This window comes from Henckelia pumila, chromosome 4 (genome assembly GCF_033568475.1).
Source record: "Henckelia pumila isolate YLH828 chromosome 4, ASM3356847v2, whole genome shotgun sequence".
Lineage (NCBI taxonomy): Eukaryota > Viridiplantae > Streptophyta > Magnoliopsida > Lamiales > Gesneriaceae > Henckelia > Henckelia pumila.
This window is the reverse complement of record NC_133123.1, coordinates 95,525,254-95,541,528: the sequence shown is the minus strand read 5'-3', so window position 1 is coordinate 95,541,528 and position 16,275 is coordinate 95,525,254.

Genomic DNA, 16,275 nt, shown 5'->3' with positions numbered 1-16,275 from the left:
AAGTTAATGGGCAAAGGATAAAAGTTTATCGAGGTGGTATCGGTGATCAAACACTGACCACTGTCGACTTGCATGACCCGACAAATTAAAAAGGGAGATACAGTCGGGCTATAGACTATAAATTTAGAGCTGACTGGGAGGCAACCCAGTGTTCTTTTCCTTATTCTACTTTGTTTTGGGTTATTTTTATCGCTTTTTAAGTTAGTTTTTGAAATTTTTATTTTTCTTCATTTTTTTTTTGAAAATTTTTGCTCGCTCGAGCGGCACCTATATGCGCTCGAGGGAGCGGGTCTCTGACTTTATGTTTTTGGGGATAAAGGAGCTCGCTCGAGCGGAAGATATATGCGCTCGAGTGAGCATCCATCTAAATTGAAAATTTTTTGGAAAATTTTTCTCGCTCGAGCGGCCAGAAATTTGATGAAACAATAAAGGATTTTGCTTTCATCAAGAACCCGGAGGAACCATGCGTGTACAAGAAAGTAGTTAAGGATGCTGTGACATTCTTAGTACTTTATTTTGATGACATCCTACTAATTGGGAATGATGTAGGGATGTTGCAATCAACAAAGATATGGTTATCAGGTAGATTCACGATGAAGGATTTGGGTGAGGCATCCTATATTCTAGGGATACAGATCTATAGAGATAGATCTAAGAGAATGATAGGCCTCACTCAATCAACTTACATCGAAACCATATTGAAAAGATTTTCAATGGATGGGTCCAAGAGAGGACATCTACCTATGTTTCATTGAGTTTCTCTATCCAAGTCCATGTGTCCCAAGACTGATGAAGAGATAGAGAAAATGACACATGTACCATATGCATCAGCCATAGGTAGTATCATGTATGGGATGATATCTACCGGACCGGATGTAGCATTTGCTCTGAGTGTCACGAGCAGATATCAAGCCAATCCCGGTCAAATGCATTGGAAAGCCGTGAAGGACATTCTTAAGTACTTACGAAGGACTAAGAATATGTTCATGGTATAAGGAGGAAGAGAACTGAAATTGGAAGGCTATACCGACTCTAGCTTCCAAAGTGACGTGGATGACTCGAAGTCAACCTCTGGATTTGTATTCATGCTCAATGGCGGTGCTTTCTCTTGGAAGAGTTCCAAGCAGGACACCACAGCGGATTCCACCACTGAGGCAGAATACATTGCGGCATCAGCTGCTGCTAAAGAAGCCGTTTGGATGAGGAATTTCGTCCAAGAGTTGGGCGTCATTCCTGAAGTTGTTGGTCCAGTCCCGGTGTACTGTGACAACACCGGTGCCGTTGCTCAGGCAAAGGAACCAAGGTCTCATCAAAGATCCAAACACGTACTGAGGAAATACCACATCATCCGGGAGATCGTGAAAAGAGGAGACATCACTGTCGAGAGAGTGGCCTCTACAGACAATATCGCTGATCCACTTACTAAGCCCTTGACAGGACCATTATTTGACAAACATCGCGAAGCAATGGGACTGCGTAGTATGATTAGTTGGCTTTAGGGCAAGTGGGAGATTGAAAGAGTGGGTGCCCGGTGAGCCAACTTGTGGCTAAGGGCTTTGATGACTCTATGTATAAAAAATCTTTTGTTTAATATAATTTACACTTTTATAAAGGCGTTTACTTTATCTTTTATCATATTATTATGTTGTGACATACTATAAGATGTTTAGATGAAGACCTTGAATATACTATAGTGTATGTAAGATGTGGTGGAACATGGGGATGGCTATCATGAAACACATCTTATAGTCACTGTATATTCTAAACAGTTCCTAGTCGATTGAGCCGTCCATTAATAAGGATAAGGATCGCTCGAGATTGAGACTAGCATTTGCGATGCCGAGTACCACGTTTCATTGGTATGAAACATAGAGATGTTCAAAGCATGCAAATGGATATTCATACGATGAATGATCGAACTACCCTATCCGGACTTTCCAAGTGGTTATCACTTATCGAGTGGATAAAGTCCGCGGTTTTGGTTGTACACCATTAGTCCTTACTACTTGAAACATCATTGAGACTCTATATGCTAGTACTGTACTTTGACTCGTTTACCAACTCTATTGGGGTCATCAGGTGTCGGGATTGGGTACAGTTACGACACATATAGGAGTCGATGCTTTGTTGTCAATGATTCACCACATACTTACTAGTGTGGATATCCTATGCAATCTGAGGAGATATTAGTGTGACGAATCTCTAGCCAGAGTACATGATGTGTTTTAAGAAATGGTTTCTTAGTAGCACATGCGATGTCACTATTTGATCTTCAAGATGCATTGCATAGTTATCGAATCTTGAACGACTCTCGATTTACCAATGGTTGTTGATTCGATCGGGATATATGGATGAAGGGACCGTACTGTACGCTAACCAAAATCTATTGGTTCTTGCAGGCAGTATCAGTGATACCTAGGGAATCATGGGGCGATGTTGCTAGGCGCTCTTACCATGATTCGATGGGCAAGTCGGAAATTGTTGTTCCGAGTCACAAGGAGTTGTGAGCCCACGGCTAGCTGTATCCCTGAACCATTGAGGGTCACACAAGTAATGGATTTTTAATCCCCGTTGAGATAGTTAAATTTAAAGAGTTAAATTTAATGAATAAAGAAGTGGGACTTCTTATTTAAGAGTAGAGGGAGTAAGATTTCCTAAAATGACATAGTGATGGACATTTTTGGAAATCACTGAATTCGGATTCAGAAAATTTATCTTGACTTTAAAAGATGCAGAAATGGTTTCTGTGCACATTGGTGAAATTGGTTTATCAATCTGAGTCACGATGAATTTTATATTAATTTCTGAACATGCGGGCTTTGCTTGTCAGGTTTGAATTTATGACTAATGGGCCCTAAGCTGTTAGCAGCCCACATTATAAATAAGTTATTGCAGTACAGAAATTAGACAACAGAGGTCACAAAATAATTTCGAAAACCCTAGTTTTTCCCTACTGTGGCCGCCGCCCCCTCTCCCTCTCTGCTCGAAAAATTCCAGCCTGTGAATTTTGAATTTGCAGTCTGGTTTAACGGATCAAATTCGTTAATTCTGTTCGTAGAAACTTCTGATAGATTTTCTAGTGCAATCTATCAGAGGGATTAAACTTCTGTTCGTGGACCTGATTGAAGAATTGTTCGTCCATCAGTTCCTGGGATATACAACAAGAGCAGAGTAATCTGTTGGTGTCCATAATCTCGTTTCGAGATTGAAGGTAAAAATTTATAATTGTTATTTAATTTTTACACGCACAATTTAATCGTAAAGTTTTGATACCCATGATATGGAATCGTTCCATATAAAATTTTTAAAACTTCCGCTGCACCGGGTATCAATTCTGATTGATCTGATCACCATTTTCCAAAAGTGGTATCAGAAACAGGTTGCTCAGATAAAGCGATTAAATTAATAGATTGTACAAAATTTTTTTTTTTTTAGCCTCGGTTTTTGAAACAAAAATTAAAATTAAAATTTTTGACGGGCAAAATCACGGGCAGCGACGGGCTGCCCGGGATCGTCCCGGGCGGCCCGGAAAAATTTATTTTAATTTTTTAATTAAAATTTTAATATGTTAAACTTCTATTTTGGTCCGATCGAAAATTGTTTTTGATTGGTCCACGAGGCATCGGATCGAATTGTTCGAGTCCGAAAATTTAAAAATTGATTTTTGGATAAATTTGAATTTTTGGAAAATTTATAGATTTTATCCGTTAAATCAGATTTTATGAAATTAATTATTTTTGGTACAATTGATGATAAGATATGATCTTATGGAAATATTGAGTAAAATATGATTTTAGGTATAAAATTGGATTTTATATGTAAAATATGATTTTATTTGATAAAAAGATAAAATATGATTTTGTATGTAAAATAAGATTTTATATATGGAATATGATTTTATCCTTTTTAAATTTAAATTGCCATTGCATGTTATCCAATAAATTAATTTTGAATTAAATATTATTGGATAAGGATGATCGATTGCCATGAACAATTTTGTAGGTGTATGTTAGGGAATTTACATTTGTTTTTATTGTTGTTGGATTTATTAATGGGCCTGGTTTATGGCCCAATATGAATTGTCATATGTAATAAAAGTGGGCCTGGTTTATGGCCCGTTCCCACCCCTTAAAATGTATCCCCTACTTGTCATAGTTATTTATTGTAAATACATTAGACTTAGTGGGAGATGAAGATTTGAAGACGGAGGTGGGCCCAGCAGACAATAAAGACTGAAGAAATGTAAATTGGAAGCTCATGTTGGATAACTGGCGTTCAGATCAATCACGATTGATACCCGGTGCAGCGGAAGTTTAAAAATTTTATCATGGAACGATTCCATGGTGTGGGTATCAACCATTCAACGATTAAATTATTGTGTGTGTAAAATTCAAATAACAATTAATTAAATTTTACCTCCAATCTCGAAGCGAGATTAATGGACACCACACAGATTTCTCTGCCCTTCTTGTATCTCCCAGGAACTGATGAACTCCTTCAATCAGGTCCACGAATGGGGTTTAAATCCCTCTGACAGATTGCACTAGAAAATCTGTCAGAAGTTTTCTGCGAAGAGATTAAACGAATCTGATTCGTTATTCCTGACTGCAATTAAAAATCACAGACCGGAAATTCTCTGACAGAGCAAGGAGGGGGCGGCCGAATTGTGAGAGAGAGAGGAGGCTAGGGTTTCGAATTCTGTCTCTCAAAATAATGACCTGTTGTGTCTAATTTCTGTACTGCAATAACTTATTTATAATGCAGGCCACTAACAGCTTAGGGCCCATTAGTCATAAGTTAAGGCCCGACAAGCAAAGCCCGCACGTTCAGAAATTAATATAAAATTCATCGTGACTCCGATTGATGAACCGATTTCACCAATGTGCACAGAAACCATTTCTGCACATTTTAAAGTCAAAATAAATTTTCCTGAATCCGAATTCAGTGGTTTCCAAAAATGTCCATCCCTATGTCATTTTAGGAAATCCTACTCCCTTACTCTTATTTAAGAAGTCCAACTCCTTAGTTCATTAAATTTAACTCTTTAAATTTAACTATCTCAACGGGGATTAAAACTCCATTACACTGTGTGACCCTCAATGGTTCAGGGATACAGCTAGCCGTGGGCTCACAACTCCTTGTGACTCGGAACAACACTTTCCGACTTGCCCAACGAATCATGGTAAAGCGCCTAGCAACATCGCCCCATGATTCCCTAGGTATCACTGATAGTGCCTACAAGAACCAGTAGATTTTGGTTAGCGTACAGTACGGTCCCTTCATCCATATATCCCGATCGAATCAACAACCATTGGTATATCGAGAGTCGCTCAAGATTCGATAACTATGCAATACATCTTGAAGATCAAATTAGTGACATCGCATGTGCTACTAAGAAACCATTTCTTAAATCACATCAAGTACTCTGGCCAGAGATTTGTCACACTAATATCTCCTCAGATCGCATAGGATATCCACACTCGCAAGTATGTGGTGAATCCTTGACAACAATGCATTGACTCCTATATGTGTCGTAACTGTACCCAATCTCGACACCTGATGACCCCCATAGAGTCGGTAAACGAGTCAAAGCACAGCACTAGCATATAGAGTCTCCATGATGTTTCAAGTCGTAAGGACTAATGGTGTACAACCAAAACCGCGGACTTTATCCACTCGATAAGTGATAACCACTTGGAAAGTCCGGATAGGGTAGTTCGATTATTCATCCTATGAATATCCATTTGCATGCTTCGAACATCTCCATGTTCCCTACCAATGAAACGTGGTACTCCGCATCGCAAATGCTAGTCTCAAACTCGAGCGATCCTTATCCTTATTATCGGACGGCTCAATCGACTAGGAACGGTTTTAGAATATACAGTGACTATAAGATGTATTTCATGATAGACATCCCCATGTTCTACCACATCTTACATACACTATAGTATATTCAAGGTCTTTATCAAAACAACAATAGTATATCACAATATAACAATATGAAGTAATATAAAGTCATTGCCATTAATAAAAGTGTAAATAATATTAAACAAAAGATTGTTTATACAAAGAGTCATCAAAGCCCATAGCCACACAGTTGGCTCACTGGGCACCCACTCTTACAATCTCCCACTTGCCCTATAGCCAACTAGTCATACTACGTAGACCCATTGCTTCGCGATGTTTGTCAAACAATGGTCCTGGCAAAGGCTTAGTAAGCGGATCAGCGATATTGTCTGCAGAGGCCACTCGTTCGACAATGATGTCTCCTCTTTCCACAATCTCCTGGATTATGTGGTATTTCCTCAGTACGTGTTTGGATCTTTGATGAGACCTTGGTTCCTTTGCTTGAGCAACGGCACCTGTGTTGTCACAGTACACCGGGACTGGACCAACAAATTCAGGAATAACGCCCAACTCTTGGACGAACTTCCTCATCCAAACGGCCTCTTTAGCAGCAGCTGATGCTGCAATGTATTCAGCCTCAGTGGTGGAATCCGCTGTGGTGTCCTGCTTGGAACTCTTCCAAGAGACAGCACCGCCATTGAGCATGAACACAAATCCAGAGGTTGACTTCGAGTCATCCACATCACTTTGGAAGCTAGAGTCGGTATAGCCTTCCAATTTGAGATCTCGTCCTCCATACACCATGAACATATTCTTAGTCCTTCGTAAGTACTTAAGAATGTCCTTCACGGCTTTCCAATGCATTTGACCAGGATTAGACTGATATCTGCTCGTGACACTCAGAGCAAATGCTACATCCGGTCTGGTAGATATCATCCCATACATGATACTACCTATAGCTGACGCATATGGTACATGTGTCATATTCTCTATCTCTGCATCAGTCTTGGGACACATAGACTTGGATAGAGAAACTCCATGACACATGGGTAGATGTCCTCTTTTGGACCCATCCATTGAAAACCGTTTCAATATGGTATCGATGTAGGTTGATTGAGTGAGTCCTATCATTCTCTTAGACCTATCTCTATAGATCTGTATCCCAAGAATGTAGGATGCCTCTCCCAAATCCTTCATCGAAAATCTACCTGATAACCATATCTTTGTTGACTGCAACATCCCTACATCATTCCCAATGAGTAGGATGTCATCAACATAAAGTACTAAGAATGTCACCGCATCCTTAACTACTTTCTTGTACACGCAAGGTTCCTCCGGGTTCTTGATGAAACCAAAATCTTTTATTGTTTCATCAAATTTCTGGTTCCAACTTCTTGATGCTTGTTTTAGACCATAAATTGATCTCTGAAGCTTGCATACCTTATGCTCGCTTCCCATGGATGTGTACCCCTCAGGCTGCTTCATATAGATTTCTTCCTTAATGTCTCCATTAAGAAAAGCAGTCTTCACATCCATTTGCCATATCTCATAGTCATACCATGCAGCTATGGCAATCAGGATTCTTATGGACTTGAACATTGCAACTGGTGAAAAGGTTTCATCATAGTCAACTCCTTGCCTTTGAGTATAACCTTTCGCCACCAATCGCGCCTTGTAGGTCAATACCTTACCATCAGGCCCAAGCTTTCTCTTGTAGATCCATTTACACCCTATTGGAACAATTCCATCGGGAGGATCTACTAAAGACCAAACTTGGTTTGTATGCATCGAATCCAATTCTGACTGCATAGCTTCAAGCCATAAATTCGAATCCGCATCAGAAATTGCTTCCTTGAAGTTTCTTGGATCACATCCAATGTCGGGTTCATCTTGATCCCCTTCAAGAAGAATACCATATCGAACTGGAGGTCTAGAAGTCCTTTCGGATCTTCTAGGTGCAGGCGTGTCCAGCAATGGTTCCTGAGGTGTAGGATCGTTATTTTGTATTTCGGGTTCTTCTCGAACTTCTTCGAGTTCCATCATCTCGCCTTTCTTATCCAATAAGAACTCCTTCTCCAAGAAGGTGGCATTCCTAGAAACAAACACCTTTGTTTCAGCAGGATAATAGAAATAATATCCGATTGAATTCTTCGGATACCCTACAAAATAACATAAGCTGGATCGACTATCCAACTTATCTCCCACTGTCCGCTTCACGTAAGCAGGACATCCCCAAATCCTCAAGTACGAATACTTAGGAGCTTTGCCATTCCATAACTCGTATGGTGTTTTGTCCACTGCTTTAGTGTGGACGTTGTTCAACAACAATACCGCTGTTTCAAGCGCATAGCCCCAAAACGAAGGTGGAAGCTCAGTGAAGCTCATCATAGATCGAACCATGTCCAACAAAGTTCGATTACGACGTTCCGATACACCATTAAGCTGTGGTGTCATAGGAGGAGTCCACTGAGAGAGAATCCCATTCTCTTTCAGATAGTCCAAAAACTCGGTACTCAAGTATTCTCCACCTCGATCCGATCGAAGTGCTTTAATACTTTTACCTAGCTTGTTTTCTACTTCAGCCCTGAATTCTTTGAACTTTTCAAATGCTTCAGACTTATATTTCATTAAATATAAATACCCATACCTTGAATAATCATCAGTAAAGGTAATGAAGTAGGTGTGGCCATGTTGAGTCCCTACTCTAAATGGACCACAAACATCTGTATGGATCAAATCCAACAGATTCTGACTACGCTCAGGTTTCCCCTTAAAAGGAGATTTAGTCATTTTTCCTTTTAGGCAGGATTCACAAGTAGGTAGAGAATTAATATCAGACATATCAAACATGCCCTCTCCCACTAGCTTGTTCATCCTCCTTGAGGAAATATGACCTAGCCTAGCATGCCAAAGGTTTGCCGGGTTTTGACTATCGATTTTCCTTTTGTTTGTTGTCGCCGGTTTATCAACATAATTCACTGGAACGTCTTTTAGTTTTAAGTTGTATAGATCGTTTTCAAGTTGTCCATTTCCAATTAAACATTCATTCTTGTAAATATTGCAAATCCCATTCACAAAATTGCAAGAATAACCATCTCTATCAAGCATAGAAATAGAAATAATGTTTTTAATTAAATCTGGCACAAATAAAACATCTCTTAACAATAATTTAAAACCGTTCTGCAAAGTCAAACAAACATCTCCAATGGCCGTAGCTTCAACTCTGGAACCATTCCCGAGCCTCAGCTGGGTCTCACCCATTCTAATCCTGCGACTTCTTGTCATCACCTGCAAATCATTGCAAATGTGAGATCCACATCCGGTATCCAATACCCAAGAAGTTGTATTAAGTGACATGTTTATTTCAATATAGAACATACCCTTTGCAGTTCCCAACTGCTCAAGATATTCCTTGCAGTTGCGCTTCCAATGACCCGGCTTCTTGCAGTAATGGCAAACATCCTTGGATTTTCCATTGTTTGAAGCCTTTGTCTTTTGCTTCTTCTCGGGCTCGACTTTCTTGGGTGGGGTAGAACGTTTCTTGCCCTTCATACTTGGCCCCTTCTTCGCAGGAGATGAGGAGCCCACCAAGAAAGCTGGCTTATCCTTCTTAAGTGTGGATTCATATGTAACGAGCATATTGACCATCTCTTCAAGGGTGGCCTCTATCTTGTTCATATTAAAATTTATCACAAATCCATCAAATGAAGAAAGAAGAGACAGAAGCAATAAATCCACATTGAGTTCATGCTCCAACACCAAATCTAGGGTCGCCAACTTCTGTATGAGCCAAATCACTCGTACCCCATGATCACGGACCGAAGTCCCTTCACGCATGCGGCACGTCATCAACTCCTTAACAGTAGCGAACCTTTCAGCCCTCGACTGAGCCCCAAAAAGTTCCTTGAGTTGCGCATGAATGTCAGCAGCATTCACCGTGTCCTCAAATCGCCTCTGGAGTTCATCAGACATCGAGGCTTGCATATAGCATTTGGTCTTGATGTCATGGTCACACCATGCATCAAGTTTGGCCAATTCCTCCGGACTTATGTCAGCTGGTGCTTCCTTCGGAGGTGCTTTCTCTAACACGTAGAGCATTTTCTCCGAAGTTAAGACAATCTTCAACTTCCGGAACCATTCCGTATAGTTGGCGCCAGTCAACTTGTTTTGTTCGAGGATCGAGAATAATGGATTTCGCGAATTCATTGTATGAAATACTGAAAAGAAAAAACAGACATATATCAATGATTGTTTAACAATTTACTAAGACATAAAATAGGCGAATTTAATTTTATGAATCTCACTCCCACTATTTTAACGATTTCACCACCCTCTAGTGAAAACGGGAAAACTTTTTCCTTAGTGAGAACATGGAGTCCAATTGACAAACTTATGGTCCCGAATAATATCAGCCAACCATAATTCTCAAAAGGTAGAGCCCAATTGCTTCCAAAGCAACCCCCATGTGTTTACCTCATGTCCAATAAGGGCCCAATAATATGACGCCGTTTAAAGTGACATGTCAAGATGACCCATCAATATTAAGTTGTGATGGACGGTCGCCATGTGGATCCCCCAATAATATGAGCCGATCCCATGGGAGTTCCACCCAACTTACAACATTTGTCGATCCAATGTACAGCTTTCCGACGGACGGGCCCCCCAATAATATGAGCCGGACCGTATCCGCGGGTAGCATCACATACATTGACCGTTGATGGAAGGTGGGAACATTTAAACAAATTTAAATTTCCTTTATTTATCTTGATATAAATTTTAAATCATATTTAAAATGAGGGATTTTTAATTATAAAAATATTTGTCTCATCATATTCATTTTATTGCATGCTTGCCGGATTCACGCAATTTATGTCTAAACATGCATACAATCATAATATCAAATATTATATAGGATGATCGATTCCATTTCTAATTGACCCGTGGTTGCCAATCACGGGTCTTAGTCCAATCCTAGGTAATATGCAGTATGCAATGCAATCCTATTACATGTGCTTCCAATTTACATTTCTCCAGTCTTTATTGTCTGCTGGGCCCACCGTCTTCAAATCTTGATCTCCCACTAAATCTAATGCATTTACAATAAATAACAATGACAAGTAGGGGATACATTTTTAGGGGTGGGAACGGGCTATAAACCAAGCCCACTTTTATTACATATGACATTCATATCGGGCCATAAACCAGGCCCATTAATAAAACCAACAACAATAAAAACAAAATGTAAATTCCTAACATACACCTACAAAATTGGTCATGGCAATCGATCATCCTTATCCAATAACATTTAATTCAAAATTAATTTATTGGATAACATGCAGTGGCAATTCAAATTTAAACAAGATAAAATCATATTTTATATATAAAATCTCATTTCACATATAAAATCATATTTTATCTCTATATCAAATAAAATCATATTTTATCTATAAAATCCAATTTTACAAATAAAATCATATTTTACTCAATATATCATAAGATCATATCTTATCATCAATTGTACCAAAATAATTGATTTCAAAATTCAATTTACGGATAAAATATTAAAATTTTCCAAAAATTCAAATTTATCCAAAATCAATTTTAAAATTTACGAACTCGAACAATTCGATCCGAAATCTCGTGAACCAATCAAAAACAATTTTTGATCGGACCAAAAATAAAATTTTAACATATTAAAACTAATTTTTAATAAAAATAATAATTTTTCCCGCGGGCCGCCCGGGACACTCCCGGGCCGGCCCGCACCCGGGGCGCGGGCCGGGGGCAGCCCGGCTGCCCCCTTAGGGCAGCAACAATTGCTGCCCTGGCGGCGCCTGGCGCCGCCGCTGGGTGGCGCCGTGCGTCGCCCTGGGCGGCGTCGTGCGCCGCCCTGGGCAGCGCCGAGCGCCATCCTGGGCGGCGCCATGCGCCCCCTTTGGGCGGCGCCGTGCGCCGCCCGGGGCAGCAACAATTGCTGATCGCTGCCCGGGTTTTGCCCCGGAAAAAAAAAAATTTTTTTTTATTTAAAAATATTTATTTTGTTTTCCAAAAACCGAGATTCAAAAATTTTGTACAATCGATTAATTTAATCGTTTGATCTGAGCAACCTGGCTCTGATACCACTGTTGGATAACTGGCGTTCAGATCAATCACGATTGATACCCGGTGCAGCGGAAGTTTAAAAATTTTATCATGGAACGATTCCATGGTGTGGGTATCAACCATTCAACGATTAAATTATTGTGTGTGTAAAATTCAAATAACAATTAATTAAATTTTACCTCCAATCTCGAAGCGAGATTAATGGACACCACACAGATTTCTCTGCCCTTCTTGTATCTCCCAGGAACTGATGAACTCCTTCAATCAGGTCCACGAATGGGGTTTAAATCCCTCTGACAGATTGCACTAGAAAATCTGTCAGAAGTTTTCTGCGAAGAGATTAAACGAATCTGATTCGTTATTCCTGACTGCAATTAAAAATCACAGACCGGAAATTCTCTGACAGAGCAAGGAGGGGGCGGCCGAATTGTGAGAGAGAGAGGAGGCTAGGGTTTCGAATTCTGTCTCTCAAAATAATGACCTGTTGTGTCTAATTTCTGTACTGCAATAACTTATTTATAATGCAGGCCACTAACAGCTTAGGGCCCATTAGTCATAAGTTAAGGCCCGACAAGCAAAGCCCGCACGTTCAGAAATTAATATAAAATTCATCGTGACTCCGATTGATGAACCGATTTCACCAATGTGCACAGAAACCATTTCTGCACATTTTAAAGTCAAAATAAATTTTCCTGAATCCGAATTCAGTGGTTTCCAAAAATGTCCATCCCTGTGTCATTTTAGGAAATCCTTCTCCCTTACTCTTATTTAAGAAGTCCAACTCCTTAGTTCATTAAATTTAACTCTTTAAATTTAACTATCTCAACGGGGATTAAAACTCCATTACACTATGTGACCCTCAATGGTTCAGGGATACAGCTAGCCGTGGGCTCACAACTCCTTGTGACTCGGAACAACACTTTCCGACTTGCCCAACGAATCATGGTAAAGCGCCTAGCAACATCGCCCCATGATTCCCTAGGTATCACTGATAGTGCCTACAAGAACCAGTAGATTTTGGTTAGCGTACAGTACGGTCCCTTCATCCATATATCCCGATCGAATCAACAACCATTGGTATATCGAGAGTCGCTCAAGATTCGATAACTATGCAATACATCTTGAAGATCAAATTAGTGACATCGCATGTGCTACTAAGAAACCATTTCTTAAATCACATCAAGTACTCTGGCCAGAGATTTGTCACACTAATATCTCCTCAGATCGCATAGGATATCCACACTCGCAAGTATGTGGTGAATCCTTGACAACAATGCATTGACTCCTATATTTGTCGTAACTGTACCCAATCTCGACACCTGATGACCCCCATAGAGTCGGTAAACGAGTCAAAGCACAGCACTAGCATATAGAGTCTCCATGATGTTTCAAGTCGTAAGGACTAATGGTGTACAACCAAAACCGCGGACTTTATCCACTCGATAAGTGATAACCACTTGGAAAGTCCGGATAGGGTAGTTCGATTATTCATCCTATGAATATCCATTTGCATGCTTCGAACATCTCCATGTTCCCTACCAATGAAACGTGGTACTCCGCATCTCAAATGCTAGTCTCAAACTCGAGCGATCCTTATCCTTATTATCGGACGGCTCAATCGACTAGGAACGGTTTTAGAATATACAGTGACTATAAGATGTATTTCATGATAGACATCCCCATGTTCTACCACATCTTACATACACTATAGTATATTCAAGGTCTTTATCAAAACAACAATAGTATATCACAATATAACAATATGAAGTAATATAAAGTCATTGCCATTAATAAAAGTGTAAATAATATTAAACAAAAGATTGTTTATACAAAGAGTCATCAAAGCCCATAGCCACACAGTTGGCTCACTGGGCACCCACTCTTACAGCTCAATGTAATAGGATTGCATTGCATACTTGCATATTACCTAGGATTGGACTTAGACTCGTGATTGGCAACCACGGGTCGATTAGAAATGGAATCGATCATCCTATATAATATATGATATTATCGTTGTATGCATGTTTTAGACTAAATTGTATGAATCCCGCAAGCATATAAATTTTAAATGATGAGACAAATTTTCAAAATTAAAATCCCTCATTTTAAATATGATTTAAAATTGATATCAAGATAAATAAAGGAAATTTAAATATTGTTTAAATGTTCCTACCTTCCATCAACGATCAATGTATGAGATGCTACCCGCGGATACGGTCCGGCTCATATTATTGGGGGGGCCCGTTCGTCGGAAAGCTGTACATTGGATCGACACATGTTGTAAGTTGGGTGGAACTCCCATGGGATCGGCTCATATTATTGGGGGATCCACATGGCGACCGTCCATCACAACTTAATATTGATGGGTCATCTTGACATGTCACAATAAACGGCGTCATATTATTGAGCCCCCTTATTGGACATGAGGTAAAAACGTGGAGGTTGCTTTGGAAGCAATTGGGCTCTACCTTTTGAAAATTATGGTTGGCTGATATTATTCGGGACCATAGTTTGTCAATTGGACTCCATGTTCCCACTAAGGAAAACAGTTTCCCGTTTTCACTAGAGGGTAGTGAAATCGTTAAAATAGTGGGAGTGAGATTCATAAAATAAATTTCGCCATATTTTATTTCTTAGTAAATTATTAAACAAATCATCGATTATTGTCTGTTTCATCTCAGTATTTCATTACAATGAATTCGTAATCCACATGTTTCAATTCTCGAACAAAACAAATTTTCTGGCGCAATCTATACAGGATGGTTCCATAAGTTAAGATTGTCATGAGTTCGGAAAGGATTTTCTAAGTGTTAGAAAAGGCTTCTCCGAAAAACAGCCTCGGCTGATGTAACTGCCGAAAGGTTGGCCGAACTAGAGAAATGGTTGGACCATGATCTCAAGGCCAAATGTTACATGCAAAATTCGACATATCTAAACAAGTTTGCCATTACTGCAAGAAACCCGGTCATTGGAAACGTAACTGCAAGGAATACCTCGAGCAGTTGAGAACTGCAAAGGGTATGTTTTACATTGAAATAAATGTTTTACTTAATACTACTTCTTGGGTATTGGATACCAGATAGAGATCTCACATTTACAATGAGTTGCAAATGAAGACAAGAAGTAATAAGCTAAGGATGGGTGAGACCCAGCTAAGGCTCGGGAATGTTTCTAGAGTTGAAGCCAAAGCTATAGGAGACATTTATTTAGTTTTGCAGAACAATTTTAAGTTATTTTTGAGAGATGTTTTATATGTTCCGGATTTGGTCAAAAACATTATATCTATCTCTATGCTTGATAGAGATGGTTTTTCTTGCAATTTTGTAAATGAGATTTGCAATATTTACAAGAATGAATGTTTGATTGGAAATGGACAACTTGAAAACGATCTATATAGCTTAAAATTAAAAGACGTTCCAATAAATTATGATGAAAAACCGGTAACAACAAACAAAAGGAAAATCGATAGTCAAAACCCGGCAAACCTTTGGCATGCTAGGCTAGATCATATTTCCTCAAGGAGGATGAACAAGCTAGTGGGAGAGTGCATGTTTGATATGTCTGATATTAACTCTCTATCTACTTGTGAATCCTGCCTGAAAGGAAAAATGACTAAATCTCCATTCAAGGGGAAACCTGAGCGTAGTCAAAATCTGTTGGATTTGATCCATACAGATGTTTGTGGTCCATTTAGAATTGGTACTCTATTTGGCCACACCTACTTCATTACCTTTACTGATGATTATTCAAGGTATGGGTATTTATATTTAATGAAATATAAGTCTGAAGCATTTGAAAAGTTCAAAGAATTCAAGGCTGAAGTAGAAAATAAGCTAGGTAAAAGTATTAAAGCACTTCGATCGGATCGAGGTGGAGAATACTTAAGTACCGAGTTTTTGGACTATCTGAAAGAGAATGGGATTCTCTCTAAGTGGACTCCTCCTATGACACCTCAGCTGAATGGTGTATCGGAGCGTCGTAATCGAACTTTGTTTGACATGGTTCGATCCATGATGAGCTTCACTGAGCTTCCACCTTCGTTTTGGGGCTACGCGCTTGAAACGGCGGTGTTGTGTTGAACAACGTCCACACCAAAGCAGTGGACAAAACACCATACGAGTTATGGAATGGCAAAGCTCCTAAGTATTCGTACTTGAGGATTTGAGGATGTCCTGCTTACGTGAAGCAGACAATGGGAGATAAGTTGGATAGTCGATCCACCTTATGTTATTTTTTAGGATATCCGAAGAATTCAATCGGATATTATTTCTATCATCCTACTGAAACAAAAGTGTTTGTTTCAAGGAATGCCACCTTCTTGGAGAA